The 12,080-nt window shown below is 34.8% G+C and overlaps 1 protein-coding gene across 1 annotated transcript in view; it reads right to left on the bottom strand.

The window, feature by feature from the left end:
* Positions 1-12,080, bottom strand: part of NLGN4X (neuroligin 4 X-linked) — a gene marked incomplete at its 3' end in the record, with an annotated part of 172,186 nt that overhangs the window by 158,860 nt on the left and 1,246 nt on the right. The window lies entirely within an intron of this gene.

Below are 12,080 nucleotides of genomic sequence, written 5' to 3'. Positions count from 1 at the left end.
CCTCTACCCAGGGCAAGCCTTCCTCTCTCTGGCTCTCTTCGTGTGTCCCTAGGACCTGGGATTCTAGAGGGCTGCCCCCGACAAACACGGAAGCAAAGGCAGCATTCAGCAGCTCTGCTTTGTCCGTGTTTTCTGTAACCAGGGTACCCACCCTATTCACTAGCAGACCCACGTTCTCCCTGACCTTCCTTTTGTTATTGATATATCTGAAGAAGTTTTTCTTGTTACTCTTAACATCCCTTGCCAGATTCAATTCCAATTGTGTCTTAGCTTTCCTTGTTGCATCCCTGCATTCCCTGACAACGTTCCTGTATTTCTCCCAAGTGGCCTGTCCTTTTTTCCACATTCTATATATTGCTTTCTTCTGCTGCAGTTTTGTCAGGAGCTCTCTGCTCATCCACGCAGGTYTCCTGCCCCCTCTGCCTGACTTCTTCTCTTGTTCTCAAGTTGTTCATCCTGCACTATTGTTCACATAGACTTGCAACTGCAAATCCCAAAAATGTTGTTATGGAGCTTTCCTGTAGAAAGCAACTACCATTGGTATGAGACTAGCCCCTTTTCCCCCCATACCCATCCACAATTCTTTACTTTTTTTTTTTTTTTTTGTTAGACTTCAGTTTATATCAGAAAACATCAAAATACAGTGTACAGAAGAGCAAATAATAGTAATTTAAATACTTAATAAATATCAAATAGCATATGTTTATAGAAGTTAAAACAGCCAGGGTGCTACATTTGAACCTAAAAATTAGCATACACCAGTGGGAACCAATATAATAAATAGAAAATTCCAATGGGAAATTTGAGCAGGTATTGACTTACACAGTACAAGATAGAAGCATGCCAAAAAATCCTCCTCCTCCTCCCCATCTTCATTATTACTAGCTAGCATGCCTGAAACAATGCCAAAAAGAAAATGCTTTCCAAGGACCCCAACACTGCTTCTCCTTGCTGATCCTGCGTGAGCAGGGGGGTTGGACTCGATGACCTCTGAGGTCCCTTCCAACTTTCGGCATTCTATGATTCTATGATAAAAAATTTGAAGTGGTCAGCATTGGGCCAATAAAAGTGCCAAAATAACTTCTGGCAGGACTTCAGTTATATTTATATSAGAGAACCCAGAAGCATATGTCAGTCCATGGACTGCAGTTCATGACCATGCTACATCCTGATTCTGTATTTGGACATGGTTCCCATTCACTGTCCCTTCCTCTTCCAAAGTTGCCATCTTATAAAACATTTCCTCTCCTAAAGAGTAGAAACATAAAACAAAACAAAAAAAAMCAAGACATTCACTCATTTTCTCCTTTTTCTCCCAATAACTCTGTACACAAAAATTTATCCAAGAATTTTCAAAGTCAAGATTCATTTTTTTTCATAATCCATTATATTTATTTTTTTGTGGATCTTTAAAAAGCATTCATGCTTTTGCAAATAAAATACTGTTCTACAAAAAAAAATKCATTTCTGCCAAACATTTTATCAGCTTTCTCAGGAAAATGACTTCTGGGTTGAGTTGAGGTAGCTCCTGACATAAAATTCAGTGCTTATTTATTCATAGAAAATATGTACTATAAARGATCAATTCTGCTGCATAACAAAGAAAAAAAAATCAGTATAAGGTAAAAAAGTAGCTTGTTGGAGGATTTATTTTCCTCCTCYGTTTCATATTTCATATTCCGGTACATGAAAGTTCTACTTGTCTAAACAAAAAATCTGAGCAAATATTATAAGCCAGTATAGATTAGAAATCTAAAATATTTTCACTTTATATTCCAATAACATAAATTTCTTCTGTTTAATAAAAATTATCTRAAGGGGAAATATATATTTTTAAAAATCTCAGAAAATCATTTAATTAAATTKTAAGTCTGTTCTTACATCGTAAAATGTGTGCCATGATCAAGAATATACTTTCCACCACTCCTTGTCATTCATTTATATTCTCATCTTAACTTTTCAGAGCCACTGTGTCAAGAAGGTTAATGCAGTTACAGGAATTTGTGATKGACCATTTCACTCACATTCACTAGGGCAAACATATATAGCTGGCTGGTAAACAATTTACTCCACAGAGAACATTTTCTCTTTATCTGAAAAGACACATCTGACAAATTAATACATTCATGGTRAGATATTAGCTGCAATAGCAGAAGAAAAAACTCAGAGTCCAACTTTCTTTTTTAAGCATATAAATTATTTTAGACACTCAAATATCAGGCAGTCACTGAAGACACTGGTATAAAACAAACAACATGTTGTGTTGAGTTCACAACAAATAAGAGCTTGTTTTAAAAGTCACGACATATACACTCTATATTACATGAAGCCAAATGTATAGAGTAAACTTGTTTATTAGGGTCATGAAAGGGAAAGCTAGGGCCTTACATGATCTGAGGAAAAACTGAGGAAAAAGGACTTATTTCTTTTATCCTTTTTATCTCAAAGATCTGCTGTTTTACTAAACAACACTTTCTGAAGTAGAAGGGTAGAGGTTTCTCAATTCCATTTTGTATAAAAGTGAGCAAAGAAAAGATTCATAACCACAGAATATAATATAGATGTGATGTAATGGTACATCAGCCCATGCTCAGATGCTTCATCACTATTAAATTAACATATTTGAGTGATGCATATGAGTAGTATGAAAATAAATTTTACTCTAATTTTATTTTTTTCTGTCATGTTCCAATGACAGAATCATCAAAACCCACACAGCTTGATAAGCCTGGTTTGATATGATAGAATTTTTTTTTTTTTTCACATTTGGCTTGCTTCCTTTGCAAGACTAATTTTTCTCAGGAACTGTGGGTTAATACTCATATTGTTGCACTGCAAAATTTGAAATGAAATGGAAATTTATTGTAATTATTTGAATATTGAGATTAAAAATAAAYGGAATATATTCAGTGATGACAATTAGACATAGTTCAAATAAATATAAATCAATTTGTGTTATTTTCATAGRTGCTTTATTTGGACAAAAAGTATTTTAAAACCAAAAAAGAATGGTTTCAAAGACTATAATCTAGATCCTTTTAGAGTGAGGATGATACTAAGAATATTTTTATATTTTTTTTAATTACTTTTTAATGTGATCCATATAGTAAACTTATTTCTAGTATACTGGATATTTTCAGGCAAATTTAAACTCTTCAAAAAAATCCCCTCCTTTTGTAAGTCTGTCTAGACTCATATGCCAATACTACAGGCCATCCGCCTCCATTATTTGAACTCTCACTACTCTCTATTCCCCCCACCCTCTTTCCAGCCCTTTTTTCACACTCTCCTATTCTCTCGTCAATGAGCTTCCTGAATTTGTTTTCAAGTCTAACGAAATGCAACCAGCMTCATCCAACTAAACCTTCCATCATTTTTTGTTTCTTTTTCCTTGAAAATTAACCATGCTAGCCTTTCTCTGAACCCCATAATCTATCTGCAACTCACTACCTAAGTACATTCACTAACAAATCCAGCAATACTAACAGAAGCAATACTAAATCAAATTATGGGGGTCATCTGAGAAGCATCCTCATCATTCACAGAAGTACAAATTGGAATAMGCAGTCTCCTCACTTCAGATATATTATAATAATGTCACTCACTGCTTTACTTTCAAGTCAGAAGAGTGGAAGAAGTGTTACCATTAACAGACATGTTATCATTGCTGTTGCAAAACTCCAGACTGCAGCAAAAAAAAAAAAAAAGAGAAACTGAATCACCTTTCCCCACCTTTATGGACTGCTCCCATTCCACACATTGACGACATTAGCCACACTAGAGTTTTGGTCCCTCTTAATAATCCAGCTCATTGTTTTGTAACATGGGTAAATGAATTCAGAAAATAGTAAAATACAAAGCCTAACCAAATGGTAACCCTCCATGGGCAAACAGAAAGCAAAATCTACAACAGAAGGATGTTTTTATGAAGTATTAGGGTCCAATGATTCTATTTACACATATACTCAAGTGATTAACAGAATTCAACATGCTACTACTATTACAATTGCTCTGATATTATGTCCTTTTCTCCCATGTTGCCAAAATAACTTACATGGTTTCTACTGCCAAGACAAGAAATGTTCTGTGAAAGGCATCAAATTTAACAAAATACAACTGTTACTTTAAATCATTCAAGAAATAAATGGATTGTTGCTTTAGCTACTGTGGCTGTGGTAATCACTTTGACCAGTATTACACCCTTAATAACTCATGAACATAAGAAAGTAGTGCACAGGATCTGAGATTTGCTAAGACAAATGACAAAGTTAAGGGAAAGAAAAATACTTACAGCAAAAGCAGAGATAAAATGGAAGATCCTAACTGCATGTCCTATTTTCTATTTTCTGTCTAACAAAACTGTTAGACAAGACAAATTTGGGCTGGAGATGTTCACTTAGAACATCTTTTTTTTCTAATGCAAACAAGGACAAAACAAAATTAGAGTCGACAATTCTAAGAAGAATGATTTATTGGCTAAACAAAAGTTCAAATGAAGGTCGGGACTACCTTTGATTGGGCTTAAATACCACCACATGACCGTAAGAACTCAATGTAAGAAAATCATATGTGCTCACTGCACCATTAACCCACTGCACTCCAATAGTATCACATCTCAGTACCATATCAAGACAGATAAATCTATACAATGTACCTTTTACATTACTCTTTTCATTAGATACACATTCTATGCACTTTTACATACACGGCCAGAATTATTATATTCCTAATGCACTGTATTTGATGCAGTATCTACATGTAAAGATAACTTCAAAGCAACACAAATATTAATTGTTTTAAAAGCCACAGATCAGTTACAAGGTCTTGAGGAAAAGACATAACAAATGCAAGACTAAGCATACTTCAATAAAACAAATTGATGTATTTTCATAATAACTGCTAAACCCTTTAGACTGTAGCAATAAATTCACCATATCTTTTGCAAAGATAGGCAAACTATTCCTCACAAAGAATAGGAAATTAATACACTATTTCTCACCTAAGTAGAGCTACCCTTCAGCTCTAAGATTAATTTCCAATTACTATATTACTAATATTTAATCTGACAAAGCTAGTGAATCTGCATCATCTGTCCTCCAGTTCACTACCTGCATGTTGGAAGCTACAAACACTGAACATTTCTAATTCAAGCAGAAGACCTACTGCAGGCTGTGTTAATATAAATTCACAGCCTTGGGCACTGCAGCTCATCTATCCAGCTGTGCATAATTTGCAGCAAGTTCTACTTCCTCCTTGCTCTATTGTGCATTGAGACCTTGTCTTTCCTTTCATGTAGATGATGCAAAGGCAGTAGACAAACATCATATAATAATTACTTTAACGCTGTAGCTATACCAAGCTTGGAAGACTCCAACCAACAAAWCAGTGATTGCAGGCCTCACTAAGAAGCAATACTCTGACAAATGCTGTCTYGAAGCACTTCACAGAACCATTTGCTCTAGATTTTGGGTAAAGGAACATCTTATACAGCAATAATTCATGAGCTGCTTATCTCTTCCTCTGGCTGCCTATCAATATTCAGTGTTACTGGAATCTTTTTATATTAGTTGCCTGAGAGATCTGGCAAAATCCAGCAGCAGTGCTATCACATTTCTAATTTAAATTAGAGAGTTCTGGTAACAGCAAATATGTCAAGATTTCTATGAGCTTCACCTCTTCTTTCACAATTCCTTTGGAATCCATGAGAGATTTTTTTGTTCTTTTCTCAGAATCTCAGATAAAATAGTGTTGAAACTTATGATCCAGGAACAGTACTTTTGAAAATGCAAGGAGATAAAAGTATTACAAAGCTAGTGTAGATATAAAGCAAAACCCTTTTCTTCAACACCATCAAAGCTACACTGCATGGGATAGTGTACAAAMCGGATATATGTAATCTATCAGTTTAGTATCCAGCTTCTATTGAAAAACAAAGTCAAAAAATTTGAGGAAGTAATCGCTGGAGTAAAAAGTCTGTAAAAGATTTTATCTTTATAAATGCAGTCATCAAATGAACACAAATTGAGACCATACATGCACCTATATGATCTAATGTATTTTTCTAGTGTACTTAATCATCTTCACCTACAAGTTCTTCAAAGAAGGTATGGAACTGYCTATTTCCATAGTTGCATACAGACTACTGGTTTCTTTCTTATTCTTCCAAGATGTATTTGAAGAAGACCAAAAGTCTTTTCAAACCAACAAGAATCTTTCCACTGAACGCAGCAGCCTTAGTCTCATGGCACTAATCTGTTAATGGTCTGTTAATCTTAGTTTCATTACATTAATCTTTTAAAAGTAATGGTCTATGCTACATCCAGTATGAAAATGAGTTTTAAAAAAATGCTGTACATTGATAACATATGGCAGAAATTTTTTATGGCTGAATATAAATAAAGTACTAATGGTGTTTATTGAAAAAGAAGGTCTGGAAATACTTCACAGCAAATCAACAAAGGTAGAAWTGTGTATGAGATATTTTACAACATGTTCTGTAGAAGTTCAGGTGCTTGAAAAAGATATTTCAATGATAAGKGATATAGAGAATTACAAATAAAGAAGCAAAGAAGAAATGAAAGTTTTTTTTTTCAGAAAAACAATTTTCAAATGCGCCAGTATAAATAGCTTTTAAGTAATTCTCTGGTTCTGTTTTTAATAGCAGAAATCTGTATAACATCTGCAAAAAATCTGTATTTAACAGAAAACTGAATGCCACACTTACTTGCAAGCTTAAAATATGAGGTCTAAAATCTAGACATAAAATGTTAATATGAAGTGAGGATACAAACAAGAAAAAAAAATCTGGTTCCATTCCAGATTCTTCATTTCAAAATGAGTCTATTGGGTTTGCCCTGGTTTAATTATATTTGGCAGAATACACATAGTGGTTTTATATATYAGGAGTCAAGAATGTGACACAAAATGTACTATTTTTTTTAAGAACAAATGGGTATTTTGAGCTGAATAAAGCACTGCCTGTCTTGCAGTAAAAACATTGATATCAAAACTCTGTCACTTGTTTTTACAGAAGTCAAAAAATATGAAAAAATGTGTTATGGAATGTAACATTTAAATGTAATATAGAATGTAACTAATTTATTTGTATTTTCTTCATAATATTTCTAAAGAGATTTTGGAAAAAAAATGTTATATAACCTGTTCCCCTTAAACTGACTGTTTTTCACTATGGGTCCAAGTCAGACTTCATATTGTAAAGCTTGATCATCTACCCAGAGACAGTGTGGTAACGATATCATAAGATCACCACATGATGGCACTCAGCAACATGGCCATTTACTGGAACAGGAACATTATTGAGCACTGTCCAATGAATTTGAAAATCTGTTCCTTTCATGTCTTGATCTCTAACTTAACCAAGCCATACAGGAATAMATACCTTAAAACAATACCATAGGACAAAAATATCCGTTTATGTCTCCCCTTTTCCTATTCCAGATATACTAGGCCTCTTCCGAATGATAGAAAAAAAATGTTTTCCACTTGGAAGAAAACGTCTTACTTCTGGAATCATCTGTATTGAGAAGAAACTATACTTTTTTTTCTACTGCACTGAGCAAACACAAATCTGAAAGATTCTGACAAAATTTTACTATCATCTAATGATGACACAACACCCATACCTTTTTCATCTATCTTTTACTATAGTGAAATATTGAATTGGCTATTTTTAATGACTTTTGTAATTAAATCTGAAATAACAACTTCATTATAAATAAAAATAATTTCATATAAGAGTAAATAAGAATGAGCTACTTTATTTTATATATTAGCGTAACCTCTTCAGAACTATGGCTGTAGGGCTGCTGGTATATTTAGAGGAAAAAATCTACATTTTTGTACATAATTACCTTATTATGAAATTATTATAAACTATCTAATATAATTATATATTTTAATACAATAATCACTTTTCAGTGTAGTGCTATCCAATATCTAAAATAGTTTCTCTGAAAGAAATTTAAAAAAGAACTTTTAAAGAAAATAATTTGAATAATGAAAAATGATAACAGCTCTATGTCCTTCTCTAGTCTTCAGAGTGAACCAAATCAGTCCAGTGTGATACCATTTCTAATATTGTTTTCTAATAAGTGTGTCATTCATTTTCAAAGTTTATCATCTTACTTAAAAAGCTCAATCTTCCCATCAAGCAGCATATCTTACTGAGCACATAAATACAAAGTAAGAGGAGCACAGGCAATCTCAGCCCTCTGCTGAAGCTACTCAGTAGCATAGGCTTTCAGAATACATCCCATAACAATAAGTGATGTACAGGTTCAGCACTGAAAACAGTAGAAAGCTGGAATCATGGAATGAGGCATCAACAGCTACAATTTATTTTTAGATTATTACAGTATAAATCTGAACATTTCTAGAGAGCGATCTYGCCACTTCATGGAAATGCATTCTGCTTGAATTAGCCATGCTGGTGGCAAAGCCCCACTGTGAATCTCACAGGAAAAGGCAGTATTAGAAAGGCTACCAATGATCAGATCATCATGCAAGTTGTGCATGTAAACAAGAAGTAATGCAGTTTCAGATATAGTTTATTTTTTAATAATATCTAATTATCATTAATGATGTTAAAATTCCTTTAAAAAATAAAAACTCTTACCGGGATTTAAAGAGAAATGAATTTGCATGTAATAATTTTGCATCTTGGAAATCACCCATTGCAAATTGTCCATAAATTATACCATTCAACTGTCTCTTTTCCAACCTTAWATCCATTTTCATGTTTTAAAAAGCTGATTCATATGGTGGCTCATCTCTCATATTTCCARAAAGCATGCCAATAAATCCTCACCAGACAGCTGGGTGAGGAGGTGTGTGTGTGAATGTGTGTGTGTGAGCTGGGGGAGATAGATTTTTTGTGTGTTGGGAYTGAAAGGGGGCTTTTTTTTTTTTTTTGCTTATTTGCAAATCTAGTCTAGAGACTACTAAAGCAAGTAAAATGAGAACTACTAAAAGGTGATGGTTGAGTACATAAACTGGTCAGATGTGGGGATTGAAATGGCTCAGACCATAAATTCTTTACAAACACTACTTGTGTGCACCTGAGCTAAACTGTGACAGATAGCAGCAGAAGGAAATGAGAGCCTTCTATTGATTTCAGTGGCTCACTGGCAAGCTTGTGTTTATATCTTGGTTTTATTGGGATTTCAAAAAAGAAAAAAAAAAGAAACAAACAAAAAGCCTCATAATCCAGTGCACATAACTAATGAATCTAACTCACGCAGAAGAGATTCTGARTCTCTATGACAAGTCTGCAAGTGACAGAATGACTAAATTACATGCTGGTTATAGCATGATGCTTATTCCTGTCCTATCCAGGTGGAGCTGTTCTTTACACTATGTGATTCAGCCATCAAATAGCAGCATGCACACTTGAAAGGCCAGGAGGAGGCTGTATTGAGAATCTGTCAAAAACAAATGTGCAAACCTCTATGCAGTAGTCAGTGAACGTTCCTAGAATCATTCTTTTGTAAAAAGAAAAAAAAAAAAAAAAAAAAAAAAAAAAAGCCAAATGAATTCTTGGCTCTATAGAATGTCTTTGATATAAATTTTGAGTTTTACAGCTTTTTACCTCCTGCCTTCATCTCTATCTGATGAGTCTGCAGCTGACGGATGCCTATTAAGACTGACATTTTTATCATACATAAAAATTTTCAGATGAATATTCCATGCAGGAACACAGGACCAACTAAAGAGCTAAACCTTTGTGCGAACAAAAAAATACACAGAATCTCCAGTACTACGTGCTTTATCAGGTTTAAATTATTAAATTAAATTATTAAATTAGCCTAATTTAATCCATTTAGGCTTTTTTGTTTGTGCTATGGAGCTTGTTTGGATTTGTTAGCATTACGATGCCTAAAAAAAAAAAAAAAAAGAAAAATACCACACACACATACATACACTGTTCTTACTGCCCATAACACTTTGGTGAAGAAGAAAAAAAAAAGCAGCAGATTTTTGTATTCACAGTCTATATGTTTGTGCTATAACAGTGCATTTTTAAACAATACAGTTCCCCCTTGGAATACAGAAGGAAGAAAATGCATTTTCTTGTCGATATATATGTTTTTCAGCAGAGGCAAATCCTAAAGGACATGAAAATCAAAGAAGAAAAAATAGCTTTGAATCAGAACTCTCAGGAGGATTTTTTTTTTTTTCTGGATGCCAAAATGAGTTTCATTTTTTAATACTTGGTACAACTTAATCAGTTGTACTTGCACACATCATACCAACAATAATTGCATTTATATGACATATAGACATATGAGTAGATAAGACAGAAGTCACATCTGTATTTATACACAAAGGGGTTACAATGTCGAGATGCCAGCAATGAGTGGGTCAAAATTAAATTTAATTATACATTATTCTTAGAAAATTACATGCCATCATAAATCTTCTGGTTTTGAGTTACCAGAAACTGCATGGCATGTTTTCATGCCTTGGTCTTGAGTGATTCACTGGATTATGTTTATGACTGTGTATGCAACCCGCTACCCAGTACTGTAAGTAAAAATATTTCTCATGTCCTACCTTAAGACACAGTGCTATTTATAGAAACTATTAATAGAACTGACATAAAATGATTAATAGGCCTGATAGATTTTTTTTTAAATAAAATGAAAATAAAATGTTGCATTCTTTAGCGGTAAAAATTATCTCCTTTCTACAAAGCAAACTCGACTCTTCATCAAGGAATTAAAATTTATGGAAATAAATCCACCACTTACGATGACAGATTATTTATTTATTTACATTTATGTATAGGATTTATACATCTAACAATTAATATACTTATGTACCATAGGATGTAGACTACTTTTCTTCCATCTGTGAGATAAAAACTTGCAGTTATGTTTTCAGAGGAGCAAAACACCGGAGACTTCCATTTTGGTGTAACTCCTTGTAAATCCATCCATTCTTGCCTTCTAATTCCCTACTTCAAAACATGTGTATATAACCCTAGCACTACTAAACATTTAAAAATAAAATCAATCTAGAGTTCTGCAGATGTTTCTTTCAACATTGATTAGGCACAGCTGAAGGTGAGTTTTTTTTTGGGGGGGGGGAGGAGAAAAGGATGCAGTTTCTTTTTAAATGCAAAGCATCTAAAAAAGGAGATGCATTTATGCCATCATTATGACAAGCAGTACCCCCATAAAACCTATTGAAGACAAAAACAAAATGCAGGGCGCCTTGTGCCACAGTTTAAATGGCCACATCAGTCTCTGCTCTGCCTACTGTATCACCAAGGCTGCTGCAATTTAAGCTGCTGCACTTGATCTACAAATGAAATACAAAGGCGGTCCTTCACACTGCAGTCCATCTGACTGAGTTTTGATGTCTTATCTCAATTCTACAGGTTCTTCAAGCTCCCTGCTCTGCCCCATCCCCCTGCCCCAGTCTAATACGGCTAAAAACTTTCCCTTAAGAGCCTTCCAGSTTATTTGCCGTCTGAGGCTCAGCACGCCGTTATGCTGCTCAGGGTGTTAAACCATTCAAGCTACAAGAGCCTGCTTTAAATATATATATATATTATATTATATATATTATATATTATATATATATATACATAAAGATGTGCAGTGGGCATTTTAAGAAAGGTAGAATACATAGTGGGACTTGAAGCCCTCCAGGCAAAAGACCCAACTTCTTTATATAAAAAATAAGAATCTTATATATATATATATATATATATATATAAAATAATAAAATCAAGTCGAGCACGGCCTCGGAAGTGCCCACACCACCACCTTGCGGCACGTTCCCGCAAGAGCAGCACCTGCTCCTCGCCACCAAGTTCCTTCCCCCCGCGCCGAATATCGCAGCGGGTCCGAGGTTCCCAGGCCCCGCGCGCTCCCTCATCAGCTGCGGCGGTGGCAACGCGGCCCCCGCGCCGCCCCCTGCCCGCCGGGGCGGCCGCGCAGCGGGGCGCGAGGTGCGCGGGGACCCTCCGCCGCTTCCCGCCTCCGCGCCGGCTTTGCAAGGAAGCAGATTTACTGCCGGGAACGATTTTTTGTTGTTGATGTTTTTCTCTCTCT

The sequence above is a fragment of the Nothoprocta perdicaria genome, unplaced genomic scaffold, assembly GCF_003342845.1.
Source record: "Nothoprocta perdicaria isolate Ctin4 unplaced genomic scaffold, notPer1 scaffold_255, whole genome shotgun sequence".
Lineage (NCBI taxonomy): Eukaryota > Metazoa > Chordata > Aves > Tinamiformes > Tinamidae > Nothoprocta > Nothoprocta perdicaria.
Note: the sequence above shows the minus strand (reverse complement) of the source record. Positions and strands in the feature narration are given on the sequence as shown.